General features: G+C 42.9%; 1 non-coding gene across 1 annotated transcript; it reads right to left on the bottom strand.

Annotated features, from left to right (window-relative positions):
* Window positions 1-443: 443 nt before the first annotated feature.
* Window positions 444-516, bottom strand: Trnak-cuu (transfer RNA lysine (anticodon CUU)). Its single transcript has one exon. It is a non-coding gene; the product is annotated as a tRNA-Lys (tRNA).
* Between the last annotated feature and the right edge of the window lie 4,277 nt (window positions 517-4,793).

The following is a 4,793-nucleotide window of genomic DNA, read 5'->3' as shown; positions in this document are numbered from 1 at the left end:
CTGGCTCTCAATGCCAGGAGACCTCGATACCAGGAGTCATTCTCACTTAGATCTCCATGCCAGGAACTATTCCTACGTAATCTCAAACCCCCCTCCTTTTGAAGTTCATCTGTAGATAGGTTACTATAGCAACCCCTTTCCACTTCACCACCTCATGAACCCCCTTTTATCATGCCAGAATTCCAACAGCAATAACTAGCTTTACCAGAAATTATGAGAAACTGTTTCTTAGAAATGATGCCAACCCCCTAAGATTGTTCCCCCTTTACCCCTCCCAAACCTTGTATGCTTCCCTTTATATTGACTTGTGTGAAAACTAAAGTTTGACAGCTTGATCGGGATTAGACAGGCTGTCCGGCCTCTATTGTCTTGTTGCCCCATTGCCTTTCTTCTAGGTGGCTTAAGGAACCCTGTTGACTGTCCTGCAGGTCGGGACACTCTAGCGCCCAACATGGGGCTCAAACCCATGATCCTGAGATTAAGAGTCTCATGCTCTACCGACTGAGCTAGCCGGGCACAGAGAGCAGTGTGTGGCCTGCCAGTTCCTTCTTATCCACCTCGATGTCGGAAATGGCGGAGTTGAGGGTGCAGGACCAGTTGATCAGGCAGGTGCTGCAGTAGAAGACCCCCTTGTCATGGAGCCTGACGAAAGCCTCTGTCACAGTTGCTGACAATTTAGGATCCATGGTGAAGCAGGCTCAATCCCAGTCCAAGGAGCTGCCAAGTTTCTTTAATTGGTGGTAAATCCTGTCACCCTTCTCTGCTTTCCACTTTCAGACCTCCTGAAGAAAGGCCTCGCAGCCCAGCTGGTGCCGGTTCAGACCCCGCTCTTTCTGGAGTTTCTTTGTTACCACCACCTGGGTGGCAATGCCCACATGGTCACAGCCTGGATTCCACAGTGTGGTCTCCCCATGTATCCGGTGCCATCGAGTCAGGTTCAAAGTGCTTTATTCCCCTGATATCACGGCTGGAAAAAAATATATTTGGTTTAAATTAATGAGATTTGTGTAATCGCTTCATCTTTATTTCTAATTGCTCTTAAAGGTATAAAAGTTTTACATGCCTTGACTATAGAGTATTGGCTCATAAGTTATTGGACATGATTTAAAAAATATAATGATGGTAACAAAAGGTAAGTTTAAAACTGATAATTTAGGGTTAAAGCTATCTTAAGCAACATGTGGCATGACACAATCCAAGAAAAACAGGTCTCTAAGATATTTCTAAATTGACATAATGTTTTATGTGGTTCTTATTCTAGAACTCAGACTTATAAAAAATAAGATTTAAAATAATGTCTCTTCAATAAGTTACACTGTCATACACTCAAACACACAAGCTGATAGACAAACTTTGCAATATAAAAATAATGTGTTTGCCATTATTTTTAAGGAGAAAAGATTGTTTAAAACTGGGTTTTGCTTTCAAAAAATTGTAGTTCAGGACCTTTTCCCCTGTGCCCATGTCCTCAAGGGTCTTCCCCAGTTTCTTTTTTATTAGTTTCAGTGTGTCTGGTTTTACATGGAGGTCCTTGATCCACTTGGAGTGAAGTTTAGTACATGGAGATAAGAATGGATCAATTCGCATTCTTCTGCATGCTGACCTCCATTTGATCCAGCACCATTTGTTGAAAAGGCTATCTTTTTTCCACTGGAAGTTTTTGGCTCCTTTGTCAAAGATCAAGTGACCATAGGTGTGTGAATTCATTTCTGGATCTTCAATTCTATTCCATTGGCCCACTTGTCTGTCACTGTGCCAATACCATGCAGTTTTTAACACTATTGCTCTGTAGTATTGCTTAAAGTCAGGGATACTGATTTCCCCCAGAATTTCTTTTGTTGTTGAGAATAGTTTTAGCTATCCTGGGAAAGGGGAAATCATTTGGAATGTAAACAAAGAATATAGAAAATAAAAATATTAAAAAAAATTGTAGTTATGCTTTGATATTACAGGTTCCTTTTGTTATTTGACCTTCATACACTGGGGTCTGGTTACAGGTTACTTGCAGGACTGATGGGTGTAGGTCTGGCCTTATCTTGCAGGCTTCACCTAGAGAGTTCTGGCCAAAAGAACATTTTGAACAGATTCATACAGATGTGGTTCAAAATAAAGTTCAAACTTAGATCTGTGAAAGGTTAAACATAAGCTAACTTAAAAAAAAAAACAGTAAAAAATTTTCATTAGAAAATTCTTCCTCAAGAAATGTCTTGCTCTTAACAATGGACTTTTAAATTTTTTAAGTAAATAATTTTCAAAAAATGTTAAGATAAATTATTTGGCTAAGACACTGCTTTAAGTTTGCCATAAGAGGATTTAAGCCTCTGATGTTCTCAAGGTAAATACAAAATAAATGTTGACAAACATAACTTGGAGAAAGCTACCGTAAGTATTTGTTAACAGTTTATGATATTTGTTTACTTCCATTCCTTGACAAAGAGAACATTAATGTAAAATCTCTCCAAATAAAGTTTTGACATCTTCCAGTGAAGATTTGGTGTAATAATAAAGTGTTGCAAAATAAAATCATTGAAATATTTTTAAAAGGAATGTTTTAACAGCATGATAAAATGTTTGTCCCTTATTTTAAAACAGCAATCAAATTAATTATTAATGATAGTTAATGTATTACATGACAAGCCTTTTTTTGACAAAATTAATAATTGTTATTCAAAGATAAATTGTTAAAAATTTACCTTCATACATGTTTTTATATTTTTATAGATTTATACATGCATCCTATAAAAAATGCTTCTACTGTGGGAGTAAAGCTCATATAATTAAATCACATGTTTATTCTTTTAAGTTTCCCCTTGCTTCAGCACAGATAATTGAATTGGGTGCTGTAGCTGCTCTTTTTAAAATGTTAAAAATCAAGCTTTTTCGCTGCACGGAAGCCACTTCAGAACTCGGCTGCCCGCCAGTCAGGAGAGACTCACCGCCATCTTGATCCCGGGCTCCAGAGATCGGTCAGACCGAGGTACACAAACATAATCCTAGGCCCAACACCGCAGGGGTCGGAGCCAGACGGGCGTTGGCCTGCACCCAGGCCCTGGGCTGTTCGAGTGGCCATCGGGGCGCCAACCCAGCCAGGAGTTTTTTTTTTGCCCCGGCCGGTGCACGCGCCGCCACTTTGCCTACAGGAGCCAGAGTGCTCGGGAGGGCAGAGACTGCTAACAAGCGTAGCCTGAGGCTAACAAAACGGGGGTCTAGGCCCCAAAAGGCACAGGACTGACCCCAAGAACTGGGCGGCTTGGTGGGCCATCTGTGTGTCAACCAGCCCAGGAGGTTATTAGCACAACAGACTCTCCCGGTGCTTTCGCGGAGCGCGGACGCGCACGCCCCCCATCCGGGTCACCTGGCGGACCCAAATAACAGACATAGCCCTAGGGGAACTTTGCTCGGACCTTGGCCTCCCAGGCGTTTGCCTGGACTCAGGGCCCAGGCGACAAGGCTAACCTAGTGTGCGCCAGCCCGGTTGGGGAAATCGGCTGCCCAGCGGAGTGAGCGGAGCACAGGGGAGGTCACAGCAACATTCACCTTCGGAGCTCCCTGGGGGTGCACACGGGTTCCACCTGGTCCACAGACACAATCTGGGGCAAGGCCTCAGGCAGAAGCCCCCAGCCCAACTCTCTCCGCTTCAGATCAGCCTGGGTGGCCGCCACATCTCCAGGTCCCTCAAGAGGCTAGTGGGGGCTTCCGGGCGGCCAGCTGGGAGAAGTCGGTGTGCTCCAATAAATCCTGCGGGCCCCAGCGGGAGCCTTCAGGTGCCTGCTTCGGGATCTGAACAGCCTGGACAACAGCACCCTGTCTATAGGCAGTGCAGAGTGTAAGCTGTGCACCAGAGGCCAACGGGGAAGGGGCAGCTTGCACTGGTGAGTCCAGCACTGACAAGACCAAGTAACACCAGTGAGAGCTAGATGGCAAAAGGCAAACGCAGAAACGTCACTAACAGAAATCAAGGCAATATGGCAACATCTGAACCAAATTCTCCTCTACCAGCAAGTCCTGGATACCCCATCACACCAGTAAAACAAGATTTGGATTTAAAATCACTGGTCATGATGCTGGTACAGGAACACATGAAGGCCATTGAGGAGAAAATGGATCAAAAGTTAGAAGCCCTTGCAAGGGAAACACAAAAATCATTGAAAGAAATCCAGGAGAATACAAAAGCCAACAAGGAGGAAATGCAAAAAACACTTAAAGAAATACAGGAGAACTTTGCTCAACAGGCTGAGGTCATGAAAGACGAAACACAAAAATCTCTTAAAGAAATACAGGAGAACTTTGGTCAACAGGCTGAGCTCATGAAAGAGGAAACACAAAAATCTCTTAAAGAATTACAGGAAAACACAAACATGCAAGTGAAGGAGCTAAGCAAAACCATCCAGGATCTAAAATCAGAAGTAGAAACAACTAAGAAAACTCAAAGGGAGACAACTTTGGAGATAGAAAGCCTTGGGAAGAAATCAGGGGACAGAGATGCAAATATCAACAACAGAATACAAGAGATAGAAGAAAGAATCTCAGATGCTGAAGATTCCATAGAAACCATGGACTCAACAGTTAAAGAAAATGCAAAGTGCAAAAAGCTTGTAACCCAAAATATCCAGGAAATCCAGGACACAATGAGAAGACCAAACCTAAGGATTATAGGCATAGATGAGAGTGAAGATTTACAACTTAAAGGGCCAGCAAATATCTTCAATAAAATTATGGAAGAAAACTTCCCTAACCTAAAGAGAGAGATGCCCATGAATATACAAGAAGCCTACAGAACTCCAAACAGACTG

Source organism: Apodemus sylvaticus, chromosome X (genome assembly GCF_947179515.1).
Source record: "Apodemus sylvaticus chromosome X, mApoSyl1.1, whole genome shotgun sequence".
NCBI lineage: Eukaryota > Metazoa > Chordata > Mammalia > Rodentia > Muridae > Apodemus > Apodemus sylvaticus.
This window is presented reverse-complemented; position numbering and strand designations above follow the sequence as displayed.